Source organism: Podarcis gaigeae (genome assembly GCF_964106915.1).
Source record: "Podarcis gaigeae genome assembly, chromosome: 7".
Classification (NCBI taxonomy): domain Eukaryota; kingdom Metazoa; phylum Chordata; class Lepidosauria; order Squamata; family Lacertidae; genus Podarcis; species Podarcis gaigeae.
This window is the reverse complement of record NC_139683.1, coordinates 84887836-84908238: the sequence shown is the minus strand read 5'-3', so window position 1 is coordinate 84908238 and position 20403 is coordinate 84887836. Positions and strand designations below refer to the sequence as shown.

General features: G+C 44.1%; 1 protein-coding gene across 10 annotated transcripts in view; it reads left to right on the top strand.

The window, feature by feature from the left end:
- ENOX1 (ecto-NOX disulfide-thiol exchanger 1) overlaps window positions 1–20403 on the top strand; it is a 276927-nt gene that overhangs the window by 76052 nt on the left and 180472 nt on the right. For 2 of the 10 annotated variants that reach the window (XM_083748446.1, XM_083748445.1), the window contains exon 1: window positions 5311–5555. The exons of 7 other annotated variants lie outside the window; for them this stretch is intronic. The gene's annotated coding sequence lies outside the window, so the exon portion shown is untranslated. Of the gene's footprint in view, window positions 1–5307; window positions 5556–20403 lie in introns of those variants that run through there. One more of the 10 variants, XM_083748442.1, reaches the window with a different exon arrangement.

The window sequence follows — 20403 nt, the reverse complement described above, 5'->3', positions numbered from 1 at the left end:
TCCCATTCTTCCTGCCGAGGGCAACGTCGTTTTCCCTTCTCTTTGCCCCACCTTACGGTGTGTAGGCTGAAGGAGGCGGAAACAATTCCTGCTTTCAGCCTTCGTCCACACCAGTATTATTTATTGCACTGTACATCAGGGTCTGAATAGTGTTGCTGAAGAAAGAGATGATTATATAGGATGTCATTGTCAGCATGTTTACAAGGTCAGTGTGTCAGCTCAATATTAAAGGAAATTAAGGATAACAATGAGCAACAAGCCCAGATGAGTCCACTTTCATAGGCCTTGGAGAGGATCCAAAGGAGCGATAAGCTCATGCGAGTAAAATCATGCATGGAAGGCATGGGCATCATAATTAACACAAAACTGTGTTGTTGTTCTTGTTGTTTGGTGCTATTTTAGTGCCCTGAGTGCAAACAATGTAGTACACATTTGTTGAAAAGATGGTAGTGATACCACGCTTGAATTTTCATACTTTTCTGTCTTGCAGGCCAATCTTATAATAATAATAATAATTTTTTTTAATTTATATCCTGCCCTCCCCAGCCGAAGCTGGCTCAGAGCCCCTTGGGGGTTCAGTTGCCCCCCCCTGGTTTTTCCCCCCAAACCACACCTGCCAGCCCATTACCTGACATCATCTGGCGATGTCAGATAATGGGCAGGATGACAGGGTTTAATCCTGCATGGGCTACACTGCCCAGTTCTCAGCTGGGAACAGGACCATGCAGCCTAGGATTTCATCTCTGCTCATCAGAGGAGGAGAGGCTCGTTCAAAGTGTCACTTTAAGTCAGCCACTGAGCTTCCAATGTTTGCAAAGTGTCATTTAACTATCCTCTTCCTCCCCCTCCCCTTTGCAAGGGGACTTTGCAAACCAATGGAGGGGTGTTTGACAGGTGGGCAAGCCGGTCCCACAGCTGCCTCCGGACCTGGAGGAGGAACGCACTCTGCACGCGCTCAGGAGCGCATCTCGGCGCCGCCCACTCACTGGCATTGTTTTTTTTAAAAAAATATTTTTATTAAAGTTTTCTTGGTTTACACAGGTATGCGCAATGACTCTTTTTTTCAAGTTACATTTTCCATAGGTCAGTTTCATTTGTTGAGACATTAGGGTTACATTAGGAAGAAGTGGAGGGGGGAAAGCTGAGTGGGAGTGGGGTCGGGAGGCGATGTTTCTAATTTGCTTAATGTATGCGTTGGGTTATGTGTCAGCGTCGTTTGTGTGGGTTCTCTTCGCTTGTGTTCCTTTGGTGGTGAGAGAAGTTGGGGTTGGCCTCGGGTGCGGTTGCTTCAGTGGTTCCCCGCAAGACGAATGCCTCGCAAGACGGAAAACCCGCTAGACGAAAGGGTTTTCCGTTTTGGAGGCGCTTTGCAAAACAAATTTCCCTATGGGCTTGCTTCGCAAGACGAAATGTCTTGCGAGTTCCTGCGGGTTTTTTCCCCTCCCCCCCTTTTCCTAAGCCGCTAAGCTGCTTATCAGCTGATCCACTAAAAGCCGCTAAACCGCTAATAGCACTAATCCGCTAAGCTGTCAATGGGCTTGCTTCGCAAGACGAAAAAACCGCTATATGAAGAGCCTCACGGAACGGATTAATTTCGTCTTGCGAGGCACCACTGTTGTTTGTGACTGGCTGTGGTGAACTTTGTTTTCATGTGTAAGTGGAGTGGCTGGGTGTTTCTGAATCGGGTTCGCCATATTGATTTGTATGCTGTTACTCACCGGCGTTATGGATGAGCAGCAGCCGTTCCATCAGTCCATCTCCGCAGAACTCCCAGGCGGCATGCACCACACGCTGTGGCCTGTCATCCTGGCCGCGCACGCGGAGCGCCGGGCAGGTGGCACACAGCTTGCCCTCCAGCTGCTCCAGTATGGCCGCTGAGTGCGCCATCACCAGCAGCTCTGAGCCGGGCGCCAGGCAGGCTTGCCAAGCAACGATGCCCATGCCACAGCTCAGACCCGCCTCCTGCCCGCTGGCCTCTCCATCCATGGCCGTACCGGGTTTACCTCAGTGCACAGGAGGCAAGGCTTCCTGCAGCCAATCCGAAGCCATGCCAGCGCCATGGAAGTCAGTCCCCGCACGGCGAGGCGTCCGTGGCTTCTTTGCAAGAAACACTGTGCCGTGTTGGTTTCGCTCAGCTCAGGGACTGACTGAGTGGGTGAGGTGTCCGTGGGCCGGATTTATGAGCCTGGTGGGCCACATCCAGCCCCCGGGCCGTAGTTTGCCGACCCCTGCTCTAGTATTACCGTGGTCTTGGCCACACCACATGCACCCACTTACTGGCCTTGTTGTGCCCCTCATGTCCCAGCTTTTGCAATGAACCCCTTTGTCAGGGCACCATCTGGCTTCAGAGTAATCTGGCTGAATTCCCGAAGGGTCAAAATGGCTCTTTTTTAAAAAAATATTTTATTAAGGGTTTTCTTGTTTTACAGAGGTAAGTGTAATGCCTCGTATTTTTTTCCCATGTAACATTTTTACAAATCTGTTTCATTTGTTGAGGCATTAGGGGGAGAAGGAAAAGAAAAAAGAAAAAAAGAAAGGGGGTGGAGGGAGGGGAGATGGATGGGGGTGGGGTCGGGTAGCGGTGTTTCTATTATGCTTAATGTATGTAGAGTTTGGTGTCAGCGTGCTTGCGTTGTTCACTTGTGTTCCTTTGGTGGTGAGAGAGGTTGCGGTTGGCCTAGGGTGTGATTGTTTGTTTGTGGTTGGCTGTGGTGATCTTTGTTTTCGTGTGTGAGTGAGGTGGGTGGGTGTATTGGATCAGGTTAGCCATATTGATTTGTATGCTGTTGGTGGATTATTGACATTGTCCGGTTGGGCTGTGTATGTGATAAAGGGGAGCCAAAATGGCTCTATTTTGATGAATGTGAAGAGCTGTCCACTCTGTGGGTACTTCCACAGACTACAGGAAACATTCTCTGGCTGTGAATTCCTTCCACACCTCCCACAGTTCTGCAGACTGAATTTTAATAGCGGAGATGTTCAAAGCCCTGAGCTGACCTTGTTGAGACATAACGGGTATATACTGAAACCTCATTATAGTGGAATCATCAGGGAAGTAAAGAAATCTAGTTTCAGATATTTCTTGTTCTGCCCTTTGCGATAAAGGGGTGGGGTGGGGACTGAGTAATAAGATTCCAGCAGAACTGTGTTCTGGCTGCAATGTTTTCTCTGCATGTCTTGGTTTTTTAAGGCCTTTTAAAATGGTCCTGTGGAAATAAGCATTTCATGTTCAGCAGCTTCCCTTGATGTGATCTTCTGGTGGAGTTTTGGTGTGTCTTGCATTGCAGGCCATATTTCCTTCGGGGAAAAAAAAATCATTTCTCAAAAGGTCTTTTCCATGACAAGGATTTCATCTGTTTAGAAATGAGAAACCATACTTAAGCACAAAGTCCAGTTATTCGGGGGGCTTTTGCAGCGCTCTTCCATGCAGGCCTGTGGTTTTTCTATATTTGTTTTTGTTTTGATAAGGATATGTATCCCAGCCATCATTTTGAAAAAGTCAGAGGCAGAAACGGATTCCATACTGCTTTGGATAGAACTGAGACACACTTAAATTGGAAAATACAATATTTTGTGATCCCAATGGTATTGGCATCAGGTAGAAAGAATCAAAATTGATTAAAAAAATAATATTGGGCTTGCCTCACAATAGGGGAGGGGGCATAACTTATTAGTAGGGGACATATTTCACAAGTAGAAGGTCCCAGATCCAATCCCTGTGATCTACAGGCAGGGCTGGGAGAGATCCCTGTCTGAAATTATTGAAGCAGATGAACTAAAGGACTTACTCGGTATCAGATAGCTTAATAGTGGCACCCTAATCCCTTCGATTGGAAATAAGGTTGTCCCTACCAGTACAGTCAAACCTCGGGTTAAATATGCTTCAGGTTGAGCATTTTCAGGTTACGCTCCGCGGTGACCTGGAAGTAACAGAACACATTACTTCCGGGTTTCGCTACTTGCGCATGCGCAGACGCTCAAAATGACGTCACACGCATGCGCAGAAGTGGCAAATCGCAACTTGCGCACGTGCAGTTGCAGATTGCATTCTACTCAGGATGCAAACGGGGCTCTGGAACAGATCCCATTCACATCCAGTGGTACCATTTTACTTACATTTCAATGGCAATGGAAGGTGTGCTCAGTGCCCCCACACCAGTCTTTGGGGATGAACAGGACAACAAGGCTGAATGACTACCATAGGAAGCTATCTCAGACTGAGTTGGGTCCATCTAGTTTAGCCCTGTCCACATTGAATGGAAGAGGCTGTCCAGGATTTCAGGCCGGGCTCAATCCTGCATGCAGAACAGATGGTCCCCTAAGCTTTGGGCCTTACCAGATTCCAAGATGTTCTAATTCTGCGGTGTAATATATTTTAATCCTATTTTTAAATTGTTGCATCGGGATTTGATATGATTATTTATACACTTTAAAATTTCTCTCTTCTCCCAGAGATTTGATGAATTCAGAACTGATTAAAAGAACTGTTGGCGTAAAGGTACACACACCATTGTCCCATACAAGATACAAATATCCAGAAAGGCTTCCTGCGGTACATCTGGTTTTCTAATCTGTTGGCTACTTTTCAGATTTGGATGAAAAAGCCCATACGGCTAACTATGATAATTAAATCCTCTCTCAGACAGCTCAACTAATATTTCACACAATAGCAGCAGTGTAAAAACCCTGGTAATTCCCAGACCTGGTCATGTAATTGGATTAAAAATCTTGTTAATTATTATTATTTTTGAAAGCAGCTGCTTTTTGAAGTTTGGTGCCTTCTGGTGACTGCTGTTACCCTTTTCCTTCCTGCTAATGCAAATAGCCAAGAAGTATTACGGCTTTCTCTGAGTTCACACCCCCACATTTCAGTTTGGATAGCTATATTATCCAAACAGCTGCACCTCTTTTATTTTCCACGCTAATTCAGCTGAACAGAGCAGGGTGGACACAAGAGTAATGCTTAGCAAACAATGACCAGACTCAACAGGAAGGTCTCCTGCACATATGAACGTACTGGCATGCTCTTCCACAGACCCCTTTTAATAAGTTTTTCACATGAGAACCTCATGCACCTATCCAAATCTCTTAAGTGGACCTTTGACTCTTTTCCTTAGAGGATTGGGGACAAAGAATCCTCCAGTAGCCCTTAACAGCAACAATTTGTTGCATAAGCATTTCTGAGATGTTACATCACTAGAAACTCCCTCTTCAGCTGTTGTTCTTCAGTTTGTGGGTTTCCCAGAAATAGTGAAAAAACTTCCCAGGCTGGAGGCCCTCTGTGGATTTGTCTTAAAGCAGCAGTCAACTCTACCACAGTATCAGGGGCTGGCTGGACACTGAAGAGCGGTGGCTGGATATTGAGAAGAGGGCACCAGGAGAAGCAGGGGTGGAGACTGACATGGAAGAAGGGATCTTGAAGAGGGAGGAGCAGAGGCACGCAGAAGCTGAGGTTGAGAGGATGGCCTCTCTGTTGCGGCAACTGCCTCATCAGATGCGCATCTAGGGGTAGCTGAGAGACGTAGGACTGATAGACTGAAGCCTTTCCCTGACTTGTAAGTGTACTTTTCACTAAAAAGAGTTAATTCCTTTATCTCGACATCCCTTGTCTGACAGCGCTAGGACAAACAGGTATCTGAAGCTCCTGAAGGTTCAAGGAGGACCAACAGGGTGTCTTCTTCCTCTCTCTGGATATAGCAAATCCATCCCATTTGTGTCCCACCTTTTCTCCACGGGGCTCACAGACATTTATGGGGAGTTATTCCCCTTCATCCTCACAATGGCCGTCTAAGGTAGACAAGATAGAGACACATCACCTAATGGTCACCCAGGGAGTAGAGATGTAGTGTATGACCATATGACATTTGGTATGTCAAGGAGATGAGTAATTAATAACATTTAGGAAACATCTGAAGGCAGCCCTATATAGGGAAGCTTTTAAAGCTTTATTGTTTTGCTATGTTTTTATGTATGCTGGAAGCTGCCCAGAGTGGCCAGTCAGATGGGTGGGGTACAAATTCTTCTTCTTCTTCTTCTTCTTCTTCTTCTTCTTCTTCTTCTTCTTCTTCTTCTTCCTCCTCCTCCTCCTCCTCCCCTTCCTCTTCTTCCTCTTCTTCCTCTTCTTCCTCTTCCTCTTCCTCCTCTTCCTCTTCTTCTTCCTCTTCCTCTTAATTCTGACCCAGATTACTACCATGGTGTGATCTTTTGATAAGCCAGTGATTCTTTCCCCCTTTTAAAAATGGTAATAGCAAGCCTAATAACTTGCTTGTGATTGTAAAATGAACAGCAGTGGTTCGAAAATGAATAGTAGTGTAGGTTCTGAATTAGGCCACTTGTACCATTCAGCAGTAAATAAGAACTTTTTTTTTAACATGTTTGAAGTAGTGTGAAATCTATTTTGCATTTAAGTGGTTCATTTTGCGGCTGATTTTAATTGGGACACATTAAGACAGTAGCAAGATGGCTCTTAAGAAACCATCTGGAAAAGGTACGCCCAGCCCTTCGTTTGACATCTGTTTAGTGGCTGGGTGAGGGACATCAGCATGTCAATCTACCAACCACAAAGGCTGGTTTCCACCTCTTTCGTTACATGCAGCAACAGTTTTGAATTCATCAGGAACAAAACTTAAGAAGAACTGGAGGTGGGAAGAGAAGATAAAATATAAGAGCAATATGTAGAATATGAGGGAAATGAGAAATGTGAACAATTTCATTTTTTATATAAAGTACTTTCCCCCATAGATCTAATACCTGGAACTGGTTTCACGGCAGTGAGAAATGTGTTGGCATTTATCCATCTTTGTGGAATGATGAATCTGTACTGTCCCTTCTGGAAGGTTTTATTGGTTTAAGCTTCATTTCCTCTGGTGAACAAAGAGGCTGAACCTCGACTTAAAGGCTTGCGGCAAGAAAGTCACCTCTATAATTCCTGTGGATAAATCATGAGAGGCGCTTACGTTCTTGTCTTCAAACTTGTCCCAGAGCTGTAGAAACAAATAGTCATGGGTTTGTGTGCTGCCCCAGGGTTTGTGATGTCCCAGTAACCAAGACTTCCCTGCTCAGTGAAATCTGTGTCAAAACCTCATGGATTAAGTTTGCAAATATCCTTAAATCGACTCTTTTGGTGTGCCATAGATCTTCTGATTGCTAGATATCACAATATAACACAAAGGGGGGCTAATCAGGAGCATGAGACAGCTCCAAGCCAATTTTGTTGCCCCCTAAGATTTGGGAAACAGGAGGAAAAGGATTTTCTAAAAAGTAGACACAGTGGTGCATTGGAAAGAAGGCACCAATTTCCTCCTCCTAGGTCATCAAATTGATAATCTGATGAGTAGAAAGAGGGAAATAATCCCCACTCCTCAGCTAATTTGTATGGATCAGCTGAGAAGAGGGACTGTGTGTTGCACGTGCGTGTGTGCATGCGTGCATGCACGAATGTGCAAGAGAGTATGGGTAGCTGCACCCCCTTTTTGCTATCCTCGTTGTAAAGCATTCTCCTGCAAAAGAATCACCTTCCTTCCAAGATGGTACACAAGTAGAATTACTACTAATAGACCACTATCCGTTTGTATTACTGATACAGTTAACATCAGTGCACACATCTTGAATTAAACAGGTAAGTTAATATAAGCCCTCTAGATATCCAAATAGGGATCCACATAAAACCGACGCCTGTATTTTAGGATACAGCCAAGGCTGTGAGGCCCTCAGGCCGTTCTGTAATAGATGATGGGTATTCATCCTCCCCAGCATCTTAAAAAGTAGAGACATCACCTTGCCAACAAAGGTCCATATAATAAAAGCTATGGTTTTCCCAGTAGTGATGTATGGAAGTGAAAGCTGGACCATAAAGAAGGCTGATCGCCGAAGAATTGATGCTTTTGAATTATGGTGCTGGAGGAGACTCTTGAGAGTCCCATGGACTGCAAGAAGATCAAACCTCTCCATTCTGAAGGAAATCAGCCCTGAGTGCTTACTGGAAGGACAGATCGTGAAGCTGAGGCTCCAGCACTTTGGCCACCTCATGAGAAGAGAAAACTCTCTGGAAAAGACCCTGATGTTGGGAAAGATGGAGGGCACAAGGAGAAGGGGGCGACAGAGGACGAGATGGTTGGACAGTGTTCTCAAAGCTACCAGCATGAGTTTAACCAAACTGTGGGAGGCAGTGGAAGACAGGAGTGCCTGGCGTGCTCTGGTCCATGGGGTCACAAAGAGTCGGACACGACTAAACGACTAAATAACAACAACAAATTCATCCTCCCAGGCTCAAAAGTATAAATCTCTTGGCCACCATAGGTTGGCATCTGTCTGTCTTGGAATTCAAACCATTGGAGACGTGCAGAGCCTACTGTGGCTGTACAGGAGAGACATGTTTTGTTGCAGCTGGGGCAGGTGAAAGTGCTTGGATACCCAGCCTCCATGTCAAGTTTGCAGGCATCTTTGTAACACAGAATTGGTGTGCCAATGGGCCTTGTGCTTGAAGCCAGCTTCTCATAAAGCATATCCTTGGGGAATTGGCCACCATAATGGTTTACAAAATCCACTTCCATTGCCCACCTGCTAATGCTCATATTGCAGGGATACAGTTTAAAAATACGCAAACATATGCCCAGTAGTGATGTATGGAAGTGAGAGCTGGACCATAAAGAAAGCTGATTGCCGAAGAATTTATGCTTTTGAATTATGGTGCTGGAGGAGACTCTTGAGAGTCCCATGGACTGCAAGAAGATCAAACCGATCCATTCTGAAGGAAATCAGCCCTCAGTGCTCACAGGAAGGACAGATCGTGAAGCTGAGGCCCCAATACTTTGGCCACCTCATGAGAAGAGAAGACTCCCTGGAAAAGACCCTGATGTTGGGAAAGATGGAGGGCACAAGGGAAGGGGACGACAGAGGACGAGATGGTTGGACAGTGTTCTCGAAGCTACCAGCATGAGTTTGACCAAACTGCGGGAGGCAGTGGAAGACAGGAGTGCCTGGCGTGCTCTGGTCCATGGGGTCACGAAGAGTCGGACACAACTAAACGACTAAACAACAACAACATGCAAATAAAAAGGATTTTGCTAATACCAAATTGATGTGTGAAAGAACTTCAGACCAAAAGCAATTTATCGCATTATGTGCCTCAAAGAGGAATCCTCAGTGCTACAGCTTACTTCCTGTGCGAGCACTGCAGAGTTCAATATACTCAAAATATTAATTTTTGATGAATCAATCTCAGTTTCAAGTCCATGGAAATATTCTGAAGCAACTTGCCATTGTTTGGGCTGTATAACACCTTCTAATTCTCTGTTCCACACTTCTCTAAGTTCTTTACCAATGTCCATTGGACATTTACAGACTCTAGTTATTGGTTTTGTTTTCTGTAAGGATCCAATAATCTCTCCAACAGAATAGAATCACCCAAAGCAAATGGGCTGTAAATAGACAGGTGTTTGTAACCGAATATATTGCCATTCCGCACTCAATGGAAATTGATATTTGTGGAAAAAGAAATGATAAAAAGCTTCGTTCACTCCAGAATGGTTTAAAATATGCCAACTTTGCAACACACTAGCTGGTCTTGCACCTAGATTAACACCTAGCTTTTTGTATATACATAAACATGAGCTCTGCCATTTGAACTTTCACCTCCTAAAGAAAAGGGAGGAAAAGCTTCTCTTGAGCCTTACTTTTAAAAAATTGGCGATGCTGGAGATTGAATCTAGAGCCTGCTGCAGACCAAAGTTGTTTTCTGTCACTAGGCTATGGCCCCATGGGATCCAGCTGCGTTTATGTGAATGGCTATAAATATTTAAAAACCCAACCAAATTTTATTGGTTTACCTATTAGCCTGAGGCAAATATGATTGTCATAATGGTGGACTATGTGTTTTCTTTTCTTAATTGTATTTTCAGAGTAAAACTGTTTGAGAGTCTGCTTTAGCATAATGGGAAATGGCTTTGTGTGAAACAGATAATTCATGGCACTGAGGCACTGGAAGAAAATTCTGCATCTCTCTTTCGCAGCGCATAGAGAGTAGCTTTCCTTTTTATGCAAGACAGCAATGAAAATGTTAAGCAAGATTAAATAGCTGCAATATGGTGAGTGGAATGGCTGTCAGATTGTTTCTAAAGGGTACCAAGGTGGATGCTTAAGCCAGAAATAAGGCTTTCTTCATTATCTCCTCCTGTTTTGCACTATGACCAAATAAAGTTGTTTCTATTCTATGGCAAATATTTTGTAGCACAGCTACAAAATTAACTACATTTTGTGATCTGTTTTTTAAATACATAATGCTCAAATTCAACTGATATTGCCCACACATTTTCAAGTGTATATTTGCTGCTAGAATGAATAGATCAGGCATAGGCAAACTCGGCCCTCCAAATGTTTTGGGACTACAACTCCCATGATCCCTAGCTAACAGGACCAGTGGTCAGGGATGATGGGAATTGTAGTCCCAAAACATCTGGAGGGCCAAGTTTGCCTATGCCTGATCTATCCACTCTAGCAGCAAATATACACTGGGATAACTCAGGTAACTCAGGTTAAGAACTTAATTCGTTCTGGAGGTCCGTTCTTAACCTGAAACTGTTCTTAACCTGAAGCACCACTTTAGCTAATGGGGCCTCCCGCTGCCGCCACCGCGCGATTTCTGTTCTCATCCTGAAGCAAAGTTCTTAACCTGAGGTACTGTTTCTGGGTTAGCGGAGTCTGTAACCTGAGGTACCACTGTACTTGATTTTAAAAGAAAGAAAAAGCGGAGGCTCTCAGGAATCTGAATTCTGTTCCCAGTGGGAGCAGTTGGGAGTCCCTCATGACCCATGGCTAATAGAAGTGAGGTCTGACTTGACTTAGCAAATACAGAAGCCTGCAAATAACCTTCACAGCGTCGCTGTGCGTTCCTCCTGGATGTGTTCCACTGCGTTCCACTTGAATTTCAAGACAGGCACTCCTGCGAGTGCCACCTTGGTGGCAAATGCCCAGCAGCAGAGATGCTAATTCGCAGGCATTTCATCCGTCATTTTAAAGGAGAGGTCACTCAGATAAGAAAAATGAACAGCGTGCTGTAGGCAAAGCTGTGACATTCGATGAGTCCTTGTCACTGGGACCCATTAGCATGCAAGTTGGTGTGGTTTCTGTCTGAGCAGTCGGTGAGCATTGCTTGACCCAGGCAGTGAGCCTTTCAAGCAAGTGATGTAGCAGCTAATACCATTCAAGCTGTGTGTTTTTCCCCCCTTTGGAGCAATGCTTGTGTACGTGTTTAAACCTCTCTTCGCTTGTGTGGCTCTTAGAATAAGCAGATAACGGTGTTTAGATGCAGCAGTAACGGAATGACTCAGTCGTATCTGTAATGAGGATGGTGTAATATTTTCGTGTCCCCAAGGCATGAATTGATTGCATATGTCAACTGGAAACCTTTTCTCTAAGGGATACCTGGATAATTATCTTTAGCAGCTGCCAGCACTTGGATTCCATGAGGACTCAAACAACCCACAGCGGACTGAACCTTCCTTGACATCACCGTTGCCACAGTGGAAACCACAGCAAGGGCTGCAGCCGAAGGACTGGAACTTTTTCGTTCCCCAATACAAAGGCCAAATGTTATGCATGCATCTTTCTCTCCCCGACATTCCTTAAACAAAGAAGACAGTCAGAAAATCTCTGCTGGAGATCCAGCCCAGCATCCTGTTAGCAACAATCGCCAACCAGATGGTTTTTTGGAGGGTTTATGAGCAGAGCATGAAGGCAGCAACCCTTCACTGCTGTTTGTCTCCTAGCAACTGACATTTAGTGGCACATTGGCTTGGAGCACCGAGGCCTTATTTACCTGTCATGTCTAATAGCCCTTGATAGACATCTCCTCCTCTTCCTTCAATTTCTGCCATGCCCCTTTGAAGCCATCTGACAGCGGCCACCACTATTTCTTCTGGTAGCAAATTCCACAGGTTAACTAAGTGCTCTGTAAAGAAATCCTTTTTTTAATTTGCCAACCAATTTCATTTGGATAACCCCAGATTTTAACATTATAAGAGGCAAAAAATAAAATAAAAAATCACTTCCTCCTCCTCATGCATCATTCTAGAGAGCTTTTGCAGAAGATAAGCCTTTGATGCTGGCAGGAAGACCTGAAAAGTAGCAGCTGCCAAGGAAAGGGGCTGCTTAACCTTTTCCCTCCCTTCCATTTTCCTGCTCAGTCTTTCCATTTGCTACTCCACATCTTCCTCCAGGGATAAAAGAAAATATCAGAACAGGAAAATCTCTGTTCTATTGGAGAAAATAAGTTTGGTCAGATGAACAACTGGGGGTGGGGGGAGGTCAGGAGGATTAAGCCATCCCTCGCATTGCTGACCTCATTCTGAGTTTGGGCCCACCTGATCTTCTGTTTGCAATTTTTGGCTGCTAATGTACACTCCTCCTTTGGGATTTCTCCTTTCTTCCATTTCTTATACATGCCCTTCTTAAATCTCAGCTCATCGTACAGCCTCACTGGTTTCTTTAGGTGGCTCCCACGATTCTTTTATTACTGGAATTGTCTGCATATGTGCCTTCAATATTTCACTTTTAAGAAACTTCCATCCTTCTTGCACTCCCTTCTCTTCGAATATTTCTGACCGTGTAGCTCCTTAAGCTTTTTGAAATCACCCTTCTTAAACTCCAGAGTGTATGTCTTCAGCTTTCCCTTGCCTCTGTATCATGAGATTCCTCCTAAGTTTCTGAGAACTTCCACTTTGTTGTTCACTTCCTCCCTGTTAGTGAGGACCAAGCCCCCTTGTTGCTTTCCCCACCTTCTGGGAAATGAAATTGTCAGTGGGACAATAGAGAAATTTCATTCTTGGCAGAGTTTCAACAGGTATCGGGGACTTTGAAGTCTCCCATGACTACTATATGTCTCGTTTTTGAATGTTTGGTAATCTGCTCTAGGAAGGCATCACCCGAGCTTCTGAGGTGGTGGAACTGTACTGCAGTGTTTCCCAACCTTGGGTCTCCAGCTGTTTTTGGACTACAACTCCCATCATCCCTAACTAGCAAGACCAGTGGTCAGGGATGATGGGAATTGTAGTCCAAAAGCAGCTGGAGACCCAACGTTGGGAAACACTGCTGTACTGTATTCATAATGAAGGTGGGTGTCAGGTGAAAGACTGGACTACGGCTTTTGAGGTTTTGTGGGCTCAAAGTCTTGCAAGCGCTACATTCCACCAAATTTGCATGTGGTTGTTCAGAATAATAATAATAATAATAATAATAATAATAATAATAATAATAATAATAATTTATTATTTGTACCCTGCCCATCTGGCTGGGTTTCTCCAGCCACTCTGGGCGGCTTCCACAGAAACCAAAAATACACTAAAATATCACACATTAAAAACTTCCCTGAAGTTCCCTTAAGATGTCTTCTGAATGTCAGGTAGTTGTTTATCGCTTTGACATCTGATGGGAGGGCGTTCCACAGGGCGGGCGCCACTACCGAGAAGCCCCTCTGCCTGGTTCCCTGTAGCTTTGCTTCTCGCAATGAGGGAACCGCCAGAAGGCCCTCGGCGCTGGACCTCAGTGTCTGGGCAGAACGATGTGGGTGGAGACGCTCCTTCAGGTATACTGGGCCGAGGCCATTTAGGACTTTAAAGAATACATTGGTACCTCGGGTTTTAAGAACTTAATTTGTTCTGGAGGTCTGTTCTTAATCTGAAACTGTTCTTAACCTGAGGTACCACTTTAGCTAATGGGGCCTCCTGCTGCGGCCACGCAATTTCTGTTCTCATCCTGAAGCAAAGTTCTTAACCTGAGGTACTATTTCTGAGTTAGCGGAGTCTGTAACCTGAAGCGTCTGTAACCCGAGGTACCACTGTATGTGCAAAGGCAGTCTTGAGAGCATGAATGCAAGTATGCATGCAAAGCTGAGCTTCTTCCTGAATTTTTTCTGCTACAAGGGGCGGGAAAGTTTACTGATATTAGAATGACCAATCAGTGCACTCACAAGACTATTTTGAGTTTCATTGAACTAAAAGCCGACAAGTGCCATGGCTAGAAAGAAATGTTTACTTCTTTTGATATGTTATATGTTTGAAAATGCACTCTAAGATGTGTGCCGTAGGCATTTCAAAGAGAATATATGGAATATAATTGAGGAGGCATTCCTTTTATCCTTTTCAGTTGTGCATGTATATGCTTCTCATGCATCAAAACAATTTCTGAAGGCCTCTTCAGGCAGGAGGTTTTGCCTTTGTGTTTTCTGCTGTTGGCCCTAACATGATTCCGAATGCTTATTCTGGTGGCGGCAGGATCGGGGTGGGGAACCATTGTGCCAAATTCTGAATGTTGTTGTTTAGTCGTTTAGTCGTGTTCAACTCTTCGTGACCCCATGGACCAGAGCACGCCAGGCACTTCTGTCTTCCACTGCCTCCCGCAGTTTGGTTAAACTCATGCTGGTAGCTTCGAGAACACTGTCCCACCATCTCGTCCTCTGTCATCCCCTTCTCCTTGTGCCCTCCATCTTTCCCAACATCAGGGTCTTTTCCAGGAAGTCTTCTCTTCTTATGAGGTGGCCCAAAGTACTGGAGCCTCAGCTTCAGGATCTGTCCTTCCAGTGAGCACTCAGGGCTGGTTTCCTTCAGAATGGAGAGGTTTGATCTTCTTGAAGTCCATGGAACTCTCAAGAATATCCTCCAGCATCATAATTCAAAAAATTCTGAATACTGGCCCCAAAATGGTTACATTATTCCCATATTGTCACCAGATGTACTGATCCATGGGTCACACTTACGTAATGCTGCTCCTGGATTTAGTAAAACTGGGGAAGAAGTGCAAGATTCTGTAAGACTCTAGCACAGATCTCTGTGTGCTCAGCTCTTTGGTGCACAGCTGAACTGTGGCAATTCCACCCAAATCACCATTTCCTATGCCCAGTCCTGGATTTGCGTATAATCTAAACAAGCTATAGTTTAGGGCCCCACTCTCTTGGGCCCCCCCCCAAAAAAATAAAGGAAAAAACCCAAAATATAACATAAAAAACAAATAAAATAAAACCTACATACAGCAACAGTGTTTTGTGTTGTGTAGTCTCCTATGATGTAAATAATGGGCCCCGCCTGCTAGCCTGCTCCCTAAAATATCACTGGTTTGCTCATTTCTATATATAGAATGCCTACATTCTGCATGGACTGGTTGCATGGCAACGTCTGCAAATGGCTTGAGATACCTATTAGGTCCATAAATTACCATATAGCATATATTCTACACAAAAACAGGGACAATTTGTTGTTGACAAAGGGCAGCTGGACATATACAGTGGTACCTCAGGTTAAGAACTTAATTCATTCTAAAGGTCCGTTCTTAACCTGAAACTGTTCTTAACCTGAGGTACCAGTTTAGCTAATGGGGCCTGCCGCTGCCACTGCGCCGCTGCCGCACGTTTTCTGTTCTCATCCTGAAGCAAATTCTTAACCCAAGGTACTATTTCTGGGTTAGCGCAGTCTGTAACCTGAAGCGTCTGTAACCCGAGGTACCACTGTAAAGGGCCCCTTTACCCTCAGTAGCTTAGGGCCTCCTCAAACATAAATCTGGCCCTGCCTCTGCTTCTTCCAACGCATAATTAGTTACCTGTTAATAACTCTACACCACACATTTCCATAATATATGATATCCAGCTATTGTGTACTTAAACTCAAACCCTCAAAATGCACATAGACACCCTTGTGTGGGATGGGTGATGAACAAATATTGGAGCACTGCCTTCTCTGGGATGTCCCCCACTTGCTCGTTCTGTGAATTTGCCCTCTTTCGAAGCTAATCTTGGTTTCAGGGAAGTCTTCTTCGTTTCCTTCCACTTTGTTGGTCCTTGTTTGTTTTCTTTCTGTTCCTTCAGATGGATTCACTTTGTTTCATGCATTCTACCAGGTGACTGGCTTCCAGCAATGCAAGGTTTGCATTTAGGCTTTTTTTGGGGGGGGCGGTTTCCTCTGATCCTAGTTTGTAACTGTCAGAACAATCTTCTTGAGGGGGTTGAGAGTATAAGAGAAAAAAGAATTGCGTACCTTTCCAACATTGCTCCAATGAAAATAGGGACATCCTAAGGAAAAGTGGGACATTCCGGGATCAAATAAGAAACCGGAACGGCTTCTCTAAATCAGGGACGTCCCTGGAAAATAGGGACACTTGGACAGTCTGGAATTGATTTTTATTTTAATAGACCATAAAAACAAATGGAACACCTCCTGGAGCTTCTGACTTGGAGGGAAACATTAGTTTCCACTATTTTTTCAAGCAGTTCCTTCCCCCTGAGGTTGTGGTTGTTACATTCTTAAGAGTTCTTCCCCCCCCCCCATTCATTTTGTGTGAGCTAATTGTTTAAATTAGGGTATATTAAAAGAAAATGCAGTAGAACTATTTTTTAAAAATCTGTTGTACATCTCAGTGAAATATTTCTCATGCACAGGATAGCCCTTGGTATTTTTTCTAGTGAATACCATTGCTCCAACATATCACGGTAGAGAGGAATGGCACATGGCCCCATCCAAGATGGAGGCTTTAATCATGGGCTGGTAGAGAACTGACTCTTCCAACAAGTGGTAGCTGGCCATTTGGCAGAAGCTTGGCAGGTGACACTTAGCCAATTAAATTTTATTGCTTTTCAAAGTTATTAACAAATTAACATCAAATTAAATTTAATGCAAATTTAAAAGTTGACTTCCTACCCTGATTCCGTGATGTTTCTCTTCCCACCCTTACTTCCTACTCCTTGTCACATTGTTGTTTTTTAGTCGTTTAGTCGTATCCGACTCTTCATGACCCCCTGGACCAGAGCACGCCAGGCACTCCTGTCTTCCACTGCCTCTCGCAGTTTGGTCAGACTCATGTTGGTAGCTTCAAGAACACTGTCCAACCATCTCGTCCTCTGTCGTCCCCTTCTCCTTGTGCCCTCCATCTTTCCCAACATCAGGGTGTTTTCCAGGAAGTCTTCTCTTCTCATGAGGTGGCCAAAATACTGGAGCCTCGGCTTCAGGATCTGTCATTCCAGTGAGCACTCAGGGCTGATTTCCTTCAGAATGGATCGGTTTGATCTTCTTGCAGTCCATGGGACTCTCAAGAGTCTCCTCCAGCATCATAATTCAAAAGCATCAATTCTTCAGTGATCAGCCTTTTTTATGGTCCAGCTCTCACTTCCATACATCACTACTGGGAAAACCATAGCTTTAACTATACAGACCTTTGTTGGCAAGGTGATGTCTCTGCTTTTTAAGATGCTGTCTAGGTTTGTCATTGCTTTTCTCCCAAGAAGCAGGTGTCTTTTAATTTTGTGGCTGCTGTCACTATCTGCAGTGATCATGGAGTCCAAGAAAGTAAAATCTCTCCATGCCTCCATTTCTTCCCCTTCTATTTGCCAGAAGGTGATGGGCCCTTGTCACATACTTTTCTTAGTTTCAATTCAATACTTAAAACATTTTAACATGTTATCATTAATCCCCACCACTTCCTCATTCCCCATCAGCTGTACATATCCCGATTCCTGCTTAGACTTTTACTTAACTCTAACATATTACCAAAATGTCAAGTAGAGTTACTCTCCACTTTGTCAGCCCACAAAAATCGTTAGTTATAAATCAATAATTGCACAAATACAACTTATCCCTCCTGCCGTTTTCCTTGCGCAAAAGACTTGACAGGTGATAGTAAATAAGAAATTAGTCTAAGTGTGCCTTTTAGCAGCACCAACTAGAGCCATATCTTGGTCAGGATAACCTGGCCATGGTAGTCAGCTCAACTGCTTTGCCAAAAAAAAGCTCAACACCTTTTCTGCCCGGATATTCGCTGTTTGAAATACGGCAACCCTGTCTGTGTGGGGCTGTCCTTGCCTCTGATCTGGAAGCTCCAGCTAGTGCAGGATGCAGCAGATGGACTACCCCAGATGGCTGGCAGCATGTAGCAGCCTTGCTAAAACATAGGCCCATATGTCACCAGGTCAGGTTGAAGGTTCTTGTTTTCATATGCAATAAAAGGCCCTGAACAACTTCAGGCCAGGATACTTCCTGAGACCTTATCTCGCAGCTTGATCACTGATATTGATAATCCACAGGAGCACTATAATTTACCTCCCCCTCACCACCACACTCACCCCCATTTCTCAACTAATAGTCAGTCACCTTATTGCACATAGCCAATGGCTGCCGCAATGTACACAGAATCATTCAACAATCAAAAGAAAATATTGGATTGATACAAAAAACTTAAAACATTTATATTATCAAGACATTACCTACTCTAACCAGAGCTATAAAAGTATCTTAATATACAAGTTGACATTCAACAATAAAATTTATAAGCTAAAATCATCACATGGCCACTAATATATTTAAAATAATGTTAATTAGTATAATGCATTTCTCAACTAGAAGTTGAGCATTTAGTGCCACCACTCCCATGCTGTAGAATATTCTTCCGGCACTGATTCAGCAGCCATCCTCATGAATACTTTTCGTGTGTGTTGACACAAATTCAGGGGTTTAAGCTTTTTAACAACCTGCATCGTTTTAATGGTATTTTATCTCTTTTGTAAATCATTTTGAACACCCCCCTGGGATTTTTTTTAACGAGAGATGGTCCATAAATATATATTTTTTAAGATAAACAGCCTACTTCACAGCATTACTTCAATGACATAAAAAGCTAATATTGTTAAACACTCTGTATGCTGGAAAACCCTATAGAAATTATTCATTTCAGCTGGCCCCAGATTTTGCAGCTGTTCACAAAAGGATTTCTTTTCTAAGAGTTCCTTGAGCAAGGTCCTACAACTACTAGTTTAGGAGTCGCTGTCACTGTGCATTCTAGAAATCTTTCCATGAACAGACCGCACATTCCGGGGCCTTATCAGCCAGGAGAGGCATCGATCCAATTTGCAGGTTACAGCCTGATTCTCTGTAAGCACTTGGAAAGTCTCAGTGAGTGACACTTGCTGAACTTGGCACAATAATGCACTTTCTCTGTCAAGCTTTTTTTGCACTGAGTTTAAGTAAGCAAACCCTTTAAAATCCAAGTGTCACTAGAGCTGGAGGACAGTCTTTTGTTTTATTAACCGGGACATAGCTGCTTCTTCCCGCCTGATGCTTCCATCATACTATATTCACTGCTTTACAATCCAGTGTGGTGTAGTGGATAAGATCAGTGGACTCGTGATCTGGTGAACCGGGTTCGCTTCCCCGCTCCTCCACGTGCAGCTGCTGGGTGACCTTGGGCTAGTCACACTTCTTTGAAGTCTCTCAGCTTCACTCACTTCACAGAGTGTTTGTTGTGGGGGAGGAAGGGAAAGGAGATTGTTAGCCGCTTTGAGACTCCTTAAGGGGAGTGAAAGGCGGGATATTAAGTCCAAACTACTACTACTACTACTACTACTACTACTACTACTCTCTTCTTCTTCTTCTTCTTCTTCTTCTTCTTCTTCTTCTTCTTCTTCGTAGGTTGCCATTAGAATCTGCCCCCCCCAACTTGTGTAATAACACACATTTAGCTCAAGCAAATTTGATGATTCCTCTTTTATATTTTGTTGTCGCTTAGTCGTTTAGTCTTTGTGACCCCCATGGACCAGAGGACGCCAAGCACTCCTGTCTTCCTTTTATATTTACCTGCCTTTAAACCCACTTTCATATTCAAACAAAATTTGGGGTCCAATTGGAAACCACAATTTAAGAAGGATGTTGACAAACTGGAATGTGTGCAGAGGAGAGCGACAAAGGTGATCAGGGGTCTGGAAACAAAGCCGTATGGGGAAAGGTGGGAGGAGCAGGGGATGTTTAGCCTAGAAAAGAGGATACAGTGGTACCTCTGGTTATGTACTTAATTAGTTCCGGAGGTCCGTTCTTAACCTGAAACTGTTCTTAACCTGAGATACCACTTTAGCTAACGGGGCCTCCCGCTGCTGCCGCTGCACAATTTCTGTTCTCATCCTGAAGCAAAGTTCTTAACCCGAGGTACTATTTCTGGGTTAGCGGAGTCTGTTACCTGAAGCATCTGTAACCCGAGGTACCACTGCACTGGGAGGAAATAGGATAGCCATCTTCAAATATCTCAGGGGGGGGGGGTGTCACATGGAAGAAGGAACAAGCTTGTTTTCTCCTGCTCTGGAGGCTAGGACTCGAACCAATCAAATTATAAGGAAGGAGATTCCAACTAAACATCAGGAAAATCTTTCTGACAGTAATCGCTGTTCGACAGTGGACGCTCCCCTTCTGTAGGTTGTGGACTCTCCTTCCTTGGAGGTTTTTAAACAGAAGTTGGGTGGCCATCTGTCACAGATGCTTTAGTTGAGATTCCTGCATTGCAGGAAGTTGGACTAGATGATTCTCAAAGTCCCTTCCAACTCTACAATTCCATGATTCTACAAAATCCTAATTTGTTTTTGTGTTACCTATTAAAATGTTTTGT